The following is a 13,049-nucleotide window of genomic DNA, read 5'->3' as shown; positions in this document are numbered from 1 at the left end:
AGCAAAGACAAACAAAATAGAGAATAAAAGCAATTGAGAGATTCAACAAACCCAAAAGTTTGTTCTCTGAAAAGATCAATAGAATTGGCAAACATTTGGCTAGATTGATCATGAAAAAAAGAGAGAAGACTCAAATTAGGAAAATCAGAAATGAAAGTTGAGACACGACTATAGATCTTACAGAAATAAGAAGGATTACAAGAAAATACTATAAATAACTGTACATAAGCATATCAGGTAACCTATATGAAATGGACAAATTCCTAGAGACACACAAACTACTAAAACTAATTCAAAAACAAATAGGAAACTTGAATAGGATGTAGTCCTATTCAAAAGTAAAGAGATTGAATCAGGAATCAGAAAACTCCCCCAAAAGAAAAGTCCACCATCTGATGGCTTCCCTGGTGAATTCTAGTAAACTCCTAAAGAACTAACAGAAATCTTTTTGAACTGTTCCAAAAAATGGAAGAGGAGGGAACATTTCCTAGTCTATTCTATGAAGCCAGAATTACTTTGATATCAAAGCCAGATATCGACATCATAAAAAAGACAGCTATAGACCCATATTCTTTATAGATATCGATGCAAAAATCCTGAACAAAAGCTAATAAACTAAATCCAGTAGCATATTGAGAGGATTATACATCATAGCCAATTAGGATTTAAACCAGAAATGAAAGGGTGATTCAACACATGAAAATCAATCAAGATACTACACCATATTACTAGAACGAAGGAAAAAAACTCCACATGATCATCCCAGGTGATGTAGAAAAGTATTTGACAAATCCAAAACCCTTTCATGATAAGAACACTCAATAAACTGGGAATCGAAGGGAAATCCTTCCACACAATAAAGAGCATTTATGAACAACTAGCTCAATGGTGAAAAATTGAAAGCTTTTTTCCATAAGATCATGGTGCTCTCTTTCACCACTTCTTTTTTTTTTTTTTTTAAAGGAATATAAAACTATTTATTGACCACTGTTCACCAGTATTTACAATAAACAATATACAGTTGGATAACATTCTGATTACTACAAGGCTGTTTTTCCTGGCTCGACCAGTACTGGTCCTGCAGAACCAGTAACCCAAATACTGAAAAGATTGAGCCTACATGTAAGAAATGAGTGGGGGTAAGAAAAAAACATGCAGGTCAATAGTTTAGATTACAAAAAGTTTGTTTACTCATTTATGTCAGCAGGTCTGAAACTGCCAACGTTTCTAACCATCTGAGTAAGTTTCCATGGGCCAAGCCTCAGATATTCCATTAATCATGAATTTTCAGTCAATGCAGCACAGGGATTTCAAGTTTTTGTAAAAGAATTGCTCACTAGGGGAGTCTTTAATGTTCATTTAACTAAGTCTTGTTTACTGTATTAGAACACACCAGAATTTGTCTAGTTTCCTCATCTGGGTGGGGAGATTGTTGGTAGCGATAAAGCTTTTCCTTTTAGGAATTTTACAAACACAATGTTGCATTTATATGAATATACATGTAGATACGGATTCTAATATGGCTGCCTTTAACTTATCCAATTAATTATGAACCAACTATTTAGTTTGAAATGTTACGGCTTCAGGAAAATTTTCAATTCTTAGGTTGCTCAGAATGATAGCATCGCAGACACATGGGCTTACCCATGATTTTTGTTTTGGTGAATGTTTAAAAACAAAGAGAATCATTTACATATGCATTTTACGTATACACACACAAAAACAAATTTAAAAAACCCAAAATGGTCCTTAGGCATGAGTTAAACACAAGTTCTGACTGAATAATGGCTATAGAAATTTCCCCTAGCATTTAGAAAAGCTGTTCTCTAGTGCAGAAGAAATAATATACCATGGTATCGTGTGTTCTTTTCTGATAAAGGAAGCAACTACAGAAAGCTTTTATTTGTTCAAAGTAACCAGTGCTATTGATGCACACCCCCCAAAAATTCTCTCAATACTACTTTCAAAACAAATGTATCAAACTTGATTTATTAGATGTAGTTATTTCTTCACACTTGTAAATCAAAAACCAAGATCCAGATTGTGTATATATATATAAATATATATAAAAAGCAATGCAAACAATTATTGAGCTTCATCTTCTGGACAAGAATGCCAAGTTAGTCTCTCTTCATAAAAAGCAATTACAATTTGAGGACACTTCATATTTGCTTCTTTTACCAGCACCAAATCTGCCTCATCTGCATCTTTCCATTTCATAAGAAACATTAATTCTCCACTGCTATCCGTGGCACCAATTATTCTTTCAGGATCAAGACCTCTGGCAAAGCCTCTTGGTTTGTCAGCACCATCTCTTTTTTTCTTTGATTTGCTATCATCAGATTCACTGTCAGATAAAGATTTTCTTTTTGTACCATCTTTTTCTTTACCAGCTTTTTGAGAATTAAGAAATGCTTCACTTAACTCTGGACAATCCAAATTTTCTTCAGGTTCCCAAGTATTGTCAGCATCTGTAAATCCCTTCCACTTCAGGAAATACTCCACTTTCCCATTTGCTACACGTCGATCCAATACTTTTTCCACCACAAATTCTTCAGGCTCTGCCTCTTCAACCTTTTTACTCTTCCCATTCTATTTCTTTCCCATTTTTTGCAATGTAGTTTTATTGGAGGCCATTTTTTATTGCAGACTTGAAGAGCTATTATTCACCGCCTCTGAGCTGCTCCGGGTCGCAGGTCTACGGCGTCTCTCTCTTTCACCACTTCTGTTCAACATTATAGTGAAAGTTCTGGCCAGAGCACCTAGGTAAGACAAAGAAATAGAAAGTATCCAATTGGAAAGGAAGTAAGGTTATCTTTATCTGCAAATGACATGATCTTACATACAGAAAAGCCTGAAGATATAAAACAAGCCCAGAACTATTAGAGTTACTATACAAATTCAGCAAAGCTGTGGGACACAAGCTCAAGCCACAAAAATCAGTTGCATTTTTATACACTAGCAATGAACATTATGAAAATGAAATTAACAAAATAATTCCATTCACAATAGTCAAAAGAATAAAATATTTAGGAATAAAACTATAAAACATGCTAGAAAATTAAAAATTATCTAAATAAATTGAAAGACATCCAATGTTCATGCACTGGAAGATAGCAATATTTCCCAAAGCCATCTAAAGATTCAGTGCAATTCCTATCAAAGTCCCAATGTCCTATTTTGAAGACATGAAAAAACTGATCTTAAATTTTATATGAAATTACAAAGGGTGCTGAATGGCTAAAACAATCTTGAAAAGGAAAAACAAAGTTGGAGGACTCACATTTTCTAATTTCAAAACTTGCTGGAGAGTAAGGAGGAATTCTGCCAGCAGAATGCCTTCCACTCCAGCTTCAATATCAACTCTTCCTTGGGACTGCAGCCTGTCCTCCTCCACAATCACATCACTATTGAACTTTTAGAGGTGATGGATCATGTGCATAGAGTGGAACTGGTTGCTGCAATACTCCATAACTACTCAAAAAAAGAATGTTAAGAGGATAGCAAGTGTATTCTGAGTAGTACCATGGTGGCAACATGCCACTGAAATGGAAAACGAGCTCTCTTGCTATCTGGAAATTTTCAGTTCCTGTGCTTAAAGCATCCAGATCAACTCCACTTTCTTGTAGACAAAGAAGAAAAACACATAAAATTAATTGTCCTTTAGAAGCAGCAAGAAGAGCCTTCATCCCATTTGCAGTCTTCCAAGGCAGGAACTACATGCGTCTTTACCAGCGATACCCACAGTTCTATGGTGTCACAGGGCTTTGATCAGCTTCAACTTGAAGGATTGCTTTGTGATGTGACCCTGATGCTACGTGACAAAGATGATGCCTTCCCTGTGCTTAGAGTCATGATGGTATCTGCTAGTGATTACTTAAAGGCTATGTTCATAGGTAGAATGGTTACTTTAGGGCTATGTTCACAGGTAGAATGAAAGAAAGTGTAATGTGCATAAGCTTCACGGTATCAGCAAAATTGATCTAAGGAAAATTATTGATTTCATTTATACTACAAAGCTTTTTCTTAATATGGACAACTTTCAAGACACACTGGAAGCTGCTAGATTTCTACAGATTCTACTGGTTTTGGACTTCTGTAAAGTATTTCTCATATCTAGGGTCACTTTAGACAATTGTGTCAAAGTTGGGCAGATTAACAACACCTACATTCTGACAAAAGTGGATAAACACGTTAACAGTTTCTTGAAGAAATTTCCTGCATTGCTGAGTACTGAGGAGTTCTTGAAACTTCCTTTTGAGCATCTTGCCATTGTGCTTTCCAGTAATAGCCTTAAGCACTGCACTGAACTTGAACTCTTTAAGGCTGCCTGTTGTTGGCTTTGCCTGGACAAGCCTCAGATGGACTTTCCACAAAATTAGTGAAGAACAAACAATTTCCCATCATGACACCACAGGAGCTCATTAATTACATGCAAATGGTGGATTTCATGAGAACTGACAATACCTATATAAATTTGCTGTTGGAAGCCAGCAATTACCAAATGATGCTGTGTATGCAGGCAGTTGCACAGACAGGACTGTCATTTGGTCTGACACCACACATTTGGTTACACTAGGAGGAGTGCTGAGGCAGCAGCTGGTTGTCAGTAAGGAATTGCACATGTGTGATGAAAAGGCACACAAGTAGAAATTGTTAGTTCCCATGGAGGCCCTAAGGCCTCCCATGGCATTGTTGTCATTGAAAATTTCCTCTATGTCATTGGTAGACAGAATAATTATGATACAGAACGAAAAAGGGCAGTTGATACAATCTTCAGATTTGATCCTTGGTATAATAAATTGATGCAAATTGCATCTTTAAATGAAAAGCATATCTTCTTCCACCTAAGGGCCCTCAAAGGATATCTCTATGTAGTTGGTGGGTAAAATGCATCTGGTGAACTGCCCACAGTAGAATGTTGTAATCTAAAAACAAATGAATGGCTCCACCATGGCCATGCTGGAATTGTGTATGGAGTGATGCATATTTCAGGAGGCATTACACCCGATACTTTCCAAAGGGAGCTCATGTGCATCGATTCTGATATTGAAAATGGGTGCAGAAGGCACCGATGACCACTGTCAGAGGTCTGCATTGCATGTGTACAGTCGGAGAAAGGCTCTATGTCATTGGTGGCAGTCACTTCAGAGGAACAGTAATTATGATGATGTCCTCATATGGGAATACTAGTCACCTATCCTTGACCAGTGGACTCCAATTGCTACCACGTTAAGAGGGCAGAGTGATTTTCAAAGATGGAGATCTTTGGAAATAAAACCTAGGTGGTGGAGGGGCATTCTTGGAATAATCACTGTATGGTAGAGATAGTACAGAAATGTGACCCAGATAAAGATGAATGGCATAAAGTTTTTGATCTCCCAGAGTTCTTTGGTGGCCTTTGTGCTTGTACATTCACAGGTTTTCCACCTGAAGAGGGCACACCAGCACCTTCTAGAGTCCCCTCTTTCTGCACCTTAAGATCATCCCTGTAACTAAGATGCTGTAGTTATATCTTTGCAATGTGTCATGAATCCTCTTCTTTCCCCCTCTTAAGTGGTATATATGTTAGGATTAGCCTCCATAGATTGACAGATATTGGGAAAAAGATAACAATGTTATTTGTGCTGTTTCTTTGGCCTAGAATTTTTATAAAATGGTAACACGACCATTCTGGAAATGTATCCCATAGAAGCTGATATTTAACATATGAAAAAAAATATTGTCTATAAAATGTTTCTTCAGTACTTTTTTAATGCTGGGTGTAAGGTATTTGTCATTTGACAGTAGTAAGCCCAACAAGCCAAGTGGAAGGTGGAGTATAGTAAATGTACAACTGTGCTCAATAGGCTTCAAAGTAAAAAGTTTTCCTTTCATCTTTGGCTGTAAAATATCAAAGGAGACAGCTTGTTCCAATGGGAAACAATACACAAAAGGCTGCCAACTCACATGAGCTACCTCCCGCTTTTCATAAAGTATTTTTGACATATCTGTCAACCCACCTGACTGTGTGGGTGCATTGAGAGCATATAAAGTTTCTTAGACACACAGGAGAAATAGCTGAAATTCACTAATATTAATTTTTAAAAAAGCACTATGAGCCCTTTACTTATAAACAAGATTTTGGGGTTTTAATGTGTGTATAAACACACACACACACATACATATGTCAATTAAAATTTTTAAAAAATTGGCATGTCAAATAAATGTGAAATTAAAAAAAGTTATTCCAAAAGGCAGCTTTCATTAAAATGGAAATTCAGTATGCATATACTGAATGCACATATGTAGAACCATACTGAATTTAGGTGGTAAGGGCTAAAAATTTTGAGCAACTAAATTTGTCACTTGACCAAATTTTATCTTCAAAAAATGTATTCTACTTCAAATCAAATTTTGTCTTCAAAAACTATTCTACTCCTCCTTTGCTGTTGAGGTAACTTACATTTTATATGTATTCTGTACACTCAGTTCATAAAGTTATTTAGCTCTTCACCTGGAGAGCTCCTTTTGTTCAATGAATTCAACTTCTATATCTTTTTTGTTCAATAAAAACATTTAATATTAAAAATACTTAATGGAAGAAGTAAAATTATTCTGTTTGCAGATGACATAATCATATATGTAGAAAATCCTAATGACTAAAAAAATCTTTTAGACCTTATACATGAATTCACTAAAGTTCAGGATACAAAATCAACACTCAAAAATAGGTGGCATTTCCTTACATTAACAATGAACCATCTGAAAAGGAAATTGAGAAAATCCCACTTACAATGGCAACAAAGAGAATAAATACTTAAGAATAAACTTAACTAAAAGGTGAAAGACTTGTACTAAAAACTATAAAACATTGATGAAAGAAATAAAGATGACACAGGTAAATGGAAAGACATTCATGTTCACGGATTGGAAGAATTAATAGTGTTAAAATGTTCATACTACCAAAGTGATCTACAGATTCAATATAATCCCTGTCAAAATCTCAATGTTATTCTTCATAAGAACAGAAAAAAAAAATCCCCAAATTCACATGGAATCACAAAAGATCTTAAATATCTAGAGAAATCTTGACCAAGAAGAACAAAGGCAGAGGCACTACGCTTCACAATCTCAAAATATATTACAAAGCTAAAGTAATCAAAACAGCATAGGACTGGAATAAATACAGATGTAAAGATCAATGGAACTGAATAGGGGGCATAGACATAAATTCACATATTCACAGTGAACTGATCTCCAACAAAGGTATCAAGAGCACACTGTGGGGTAAGGATAATACCTTCAATAAATGATGCTGGGAAAACTGGAAATCCATATGCAGGAGAAGGAAATTGGACCCTTGGCTCATACCACATTAAAAAAAAATTCAAAATAGATTAAAGACTTAAAAATAAGATCTAAAAGTATAAAACTACTAGAAGAAAACATAGGGGAAAATCTCCATGACATTGGTCTTAGCAATGATTTTTTGGTCATAACACCAAAAGCACAGCCAACAAAAGCAAAAATAGACAAATGGAATTGTATCAAACTAAAAAGCTTCTGGACAGCAAAGGAAACAATCAACAGAGTGAAAAAACAACCTACAGAATGGGAGAACATATTTTCAAACCACTCATATGATAAGGAGTTAATATCTAAAATATATAAGAAACTCATACAACTGAAAGCAAAACCCTCCAAATAATCCAATTAAAAATGAGCAAATGACCTGAATAGACATTCCTCAAAAAACGACATACAAATGGCCAAAAGGTACAGGAAGAGGTGCTTAACATCACTAATTTTTAGGGACATGCAAATTAAAACCACAATAAGATATCACCTCACACCTATTAGAATGGCTACTGTTAAAAAGACAAAAGATAACAAGCTTTGGGAAGGATGTGGAGAAAGTGGAGGCTCTGCAACAAATTAAAACTAGAACTACCATATGATCCAGGAATCCCACTTTTGAGTATATATCCAAAGGAAATGAAATCTAGATCTCAAAGAGATACATGCACTCTCATTTGCATTGCAGCATTATTCACAATAGCCAAGATATGGAAACAACCTAAATGTTCATCAATGGGTGAATGGCAAAAGAAATGTGGTATGTATACACAATGAAATATTATTTAGCCTTTGAAAAGAAGAAAATCTTGCCATTTACAACAATATTCATGAACCTGGAGGACATTATGCTAAGTGAAATAAGACAGACATAGAGAGAAAAGTGCTGTATGATCTCAATCATATGTGGAGTCTGAAATAGCCAAACTCATAGCAGCAGAGAGTGGAGTGGTGGCTGCTGGGGGTGGGGTTGGGGGTGAGAAGGCATCGAGGAGATGTTGGTCAAGGAGTGTACAATTTCAGTCATGCTAGAGGGGTGTGTTTGGGAAAGTTAATGTACAGCATGGTGACTACAGTTAACAATAATATATTGTATACTTGTAATTTGCTAATAGGATAGATCTCAAGTGTTATACATAAAAAGGAAAGAAAATGTTAACTAGGTGAGGTGATAGAAATGTTAATTAGCTCGATTGTGGTGATAATATCATAATGTATGCATATATTAAAACATCTAGGTGTGTACCTTAAATATATACAATTCCTGTTTGTCTATTTTACCTCAATAAAGCTGATTAAAAAGCTATAGTTATCAAAGCAGTGTGGTACTGGCACAAAAATAAACATATAGATCAATGGAATAAAAATCACGGGTCCAGAGATAAACTCACATTTTTATGGTCAATTGATTTTCAGCAAGGGTGCCAAGACCATTCAATGGGGGAAAGAATTATTTCTTCAACAAATGGTGCTGAGACAACCAAATATCCACATGCAAAATAAGGAAGTTGGGTCTATGCCTTGCACCATATAAAAATTAACTCAAAATAGATCAAATACCTAAATGTAAGAACAAAAACTATAAAACTCTTCGTGAGTTTGGTAAACCTGCATGACCTTGTATTTGGTAATGGATTCTTAGATATGACCCTAAAAGAATAAGCAACAGAAGAGGAAATTAACAAATTGTACTTCATGAAAGTTAAAAACTTTTGTGATCTAAAGGACACTATCAAGAAAATGAAAAGACAATCTAGATAATGGAAGAAATATTTGCAAATCAAATATTTGATTCTGGTCTAGTATACACAAATATAAAGAAATTGTACAACTCAACAATAAAAAGACTAACAACCCAATTAAAAAATGGACAAAGCATTTGAATAGACATGTCTTCAAAGAAGTTATACAAATGACCAACAAGCACACGAAAAGTTGCTCAACATCATTAGTTATTATGGAAATAAAAATCAAAATTGCAATGTGATACTACTTCACACCTGCTAGGATGGCTAACAAAAAATGGAAAACAAGTGTTTACAAGGCTGAGAAAAATTGGAACACTTGTACATTGCTGGTGGGAATGTAAAATGGTTCAGCTGCTGTGGAAATCAGTTTGGTGAATCTTTAAAAAGTTAAATATAGCATGGCCATGTGACCAGTAATTCTACTCTTAGGTATACACCCAAATAATTGAAAACAGATATTCCACCAAATACTTGTATATGAATGTTTATAGCAGCACTATTCATAAAAGCCAAAAGATCAGAACAAACGAAATGTCCATCAACTGAGAATGGATAAATAAAATGTATCAGTACAATGGACTATTCAGTCATAAAATGAATAAAGTATTGATACATGCTACAACATGTATGAATATTGAAAATATTATGCTTACTGAAAGAAGCCAGACACCACAGACCCCAGGCCACATATCGTATGATTCTTTTTTTTTTTTTTTTTTATTTCAGCTCATTATGGGGGTACAAAAGTTCAGGTTATATATAGCCCATGCCTCCCAGCCCCCCGAGTCTGAGCTTCAAGTGTGTCCATTCCCTAGACAGCACACATCGCACTCATCATGTAGGTATGCACCCATCCCCCCCAGTCAGAACTTCAAGCGTGTCCATTCCCCAGGCAGTGCGCATTGCACTCATCAAGTAGGTATACACGCATCCCTTTCTCCTAGCCCCCACCTCTGTCCGATACCCAATTGATGTTATTCCCAAATGTGCACTTAGGTGATGATCAGGGAAACCAGTTTGCTGGTGAGTACATGTGGTGCTTACTTTTCCATTCTTGGGATACTTCACTTAATAGAATGGGTTCCAACTCTCTCCAGGAGAACCAAAGAGATGCCATATCGCCATTATTTCTAATAGCTGAGTAATATTCCATGGTATACATATACCACATTTTGCTAATCCATTCATGAATTGATGGGCATTTGGGTTGTTTCCACATCTTTGTGATTGTGAATTGTGCTGCTATAAACATTCGGGTGCAGGTGTCTTTTTTATAGAATGACTTTTGTTCTTCTGGGTAGATGCCCAATAATGGGATTGCTGGATCGAATGGTAGGTCTACTTGAATCTGTTTAAGGCATCTCCATATTGTTTTCCACAGGGGTTGCACTAGTTTACAGTCCCACCAGCAGTGTATGAGTGTTCCTGTCTCTCCGCATCCACGCCAACATGTATTGTTTTGGGACTTTTATGCAATCCCTATTAAATTACTAACATCATTTTTCACAGATATAGAAAAAATAATTTTACCCTTTGTATGGAACCAGAGAAGACCCCATTTAGCAAAAGCAATTTTAAGCAACAAAAACAAAATGGGAGGTATTAATTTGCCAGACTTCAAACTATACTACAAGGCTGTGATTATAAAAACTGCTTGGTATTGGCACAAGTGCAGGGACACAGACCAGTGGAACAGAACAGAAAATCCAAATATAAAACCATCCTCATATAGCCATCTAATCTTTGACAAAGCAGACAAAAAACATACTCTGGGGAAAAGGTTCCTTATTTAATAAATGGTGCTGGGAAAACTGGATATTCATATGCAGAAGACTAAAACAGGACACATAGCTTTCACCTCTCACAAAAATCAAATCACTGTAGATAACAGACTTAAACCTTAGGTCAGAAACTATTAGAATTTTAGAAGAAAATGTAGGAAAGACTCTTATAGACATTGGCCTAGGCAAAGAATTTATGAAGAAGACCCCTAAGGCAATCACAGCAACAATAAAAATAAATAAATGGGACCTGATCAAATTAAAAAGCTTCTGCACAGCCAAAGAAACAGTCACGAGAGTAAACAGACAACCTGCAGAATGATTCTTTTTATATTGAATACCCGAATAGGTAACCATAGAGACAGAAAGCAGACCAGAGGTTGCCAGGGGCTGTGGGCAGGGAGTATCGGGGAGTGACTGCTTAATGGATATGAGGTTTTATTTAGGGCTGACGAAATAAATGTTTTGGAACCTAGATAGAGGTGATGTTTGCACAACATTGTGAATGCACTAAATGCCACTAGTTTGTATACTTTAAATTGGCTAAATTTATGTTATGTGAATTTTACCTCAATTTAAAAAAATGAAGGCAGCCAGAACAAGACAGGGAACCCCAATGTCCAGCGCAGAGTTGGCTGTAGGTGGTGAAGGGGTGAAGTTGTGGGGGAGATGGGGCCTCTTCCCAGGCTGCTTGGTGTGTACGTGGAGGTAGCAGGTGGCTATGAACGAGCAGGGTATGGAAGACTCCATAGTGGAAGATGCCCCAAGGCAGACTTCACAAGGAAAGAGCACTTAAAAGGACAAGGTGGACATTTGCTTGGGCTTCTTGCAAACTTTAATGAGCCTCGCTCTGTAAAGTGCAGCCGAGGACAAGCAGTGGTGAGTTGCCTGGAGCCTGTTGGAAATGCAGAATCTCAAGCCCTTTCCAGACTCGATGAATTAGAATTATGTGTAATAATATCACCAGGTAATTTTTATGCACATTAATGTTTGAAAAATGTTGCTGAGAAAACAAACCCAAAATGTTTCCTTGAACTTGACTAATCCATAATGAAACTTCTCCTTGAGAATGAGGCAGAGAGGCAGTGCAAATTTTCTGGTAGAACTACAGAGAAACTGTTCCTAGGTACAACTCTGGCCAATACTTGTCTTTCATGTTAGCATTTATTTCAGAGTTTGAAACACCAAGATGAACATGTTCAAAACATAAAGGTATTTATGTCATTGTTTTACAATGCTTGAAAAAAAGGAATGCTAAAAAATATAAACAGGTCAATCATAATCCCATCTCCAGGAGATAACCAGTGTTAATATATTGGTTTTGCAGATGTCCAACACAACCTAAGGACTGGTTGAAGATGTACCCCTCAGAGACTTGCTACTCGAAGTGTGATCCCCTGCACCAAAAGGGGACTTCTGAAAAGTTGCTCTCTCTGCATTGCATTTCTGATACCCTCTCTCTCTCTAGACCAGTGTTTTGGAAGAAGTAAGCTGCCCACAGCATGTTCAGCCATGTGGGAAAAGACTTCTCTGTATTGTAGCCAACATTTATGGAGAAAGGAGAGCCCAGCTTGGGTCATGTTCCCATTGATCATTGTACTAGTGTGGTAGCTTGGGCTCTAGGTATACAGGTGGAGCAGAGATGGGCCATAGTGGGATTGCTGTAGAAAGGGGATTCTAGTGCGGGACTAAATCATAGATGGCTCAAGGAAATATTGAGGGCTTTATGTAGAGTATTTAAACTAGGTTGAGTTAAAATCGCCTTAACGTGGACACATGAATTTGTTTAGCTTCTAAGAAAAGATGATGAGAATGGAGGATTATCCTCGTTACATTCAGAGTAATAGAAAAGATACCAATGTTAAGTTTAAGAATTTGGAAGCAGTTGTCGCTAAAATATTCTTAAATTTGAAATGTCTAAAATGTTGTCACTTTTTCTAACTTTTTATTTTGAGTTGATCATAGATTCCCAGGAAGTTGCAAAAAGGGAAGAGAGGTCCTGTGTACTCATTACCCAGTTTTCCCCAGTGGATGCATCTTATATAGGTAGAAGGTGTATGTTTAGTTCTCCGACAATTTATCACCTGTATGTTCATGTAACCACCACTGCAATCAAGATGCAGAATTATTCCATAAACATGAAGCCCTCACTTGTGCTACCTCTTCACAGTTACCCTGACTC

At 36.4% G+C, this 13,049-nt stretch overlaps 2 pseudogenes; one reads left to right on the top strand and one right to left on the bottom strand.

Moving 5' to 3' along the window:
- Positions 1–1,873: 1,873 nt before the first annotated feature.
- LOC138377282 (chromobox protein homolog 3-like) lies at positions 1,874–2,672 on the bottom strand (annotated as a pseudogene).
- Positions 2,673–3,537: 865 nt separating this feature from the next.
- Positions 3,538–5,499, top strand: LOC138376955 (kelch-like protein 13; annotated as a pseudogene).
- Positions 5,500–13,049: the final 7,550 nt, after the last annotated feature.

This window comes from Eulemur rufifrons, chromosome 29 (genome assembly GCF_041146395.1).
Source record: "Eulemur rufifrons isolate Redbay chromosome 29, OSU_ERuf_1, whole genome shotgun sequence".
Classification (NCBI taxonomy): domain Eukaryota; kingdom Metazoa; phylum Chordata; class Mammalia; order Primates; family Lemuridae; genus Eulemur; species Eulemur rufifrons.
This window is presented reverse-complemented; position numbering and strand designations above follow the sequence as displayed.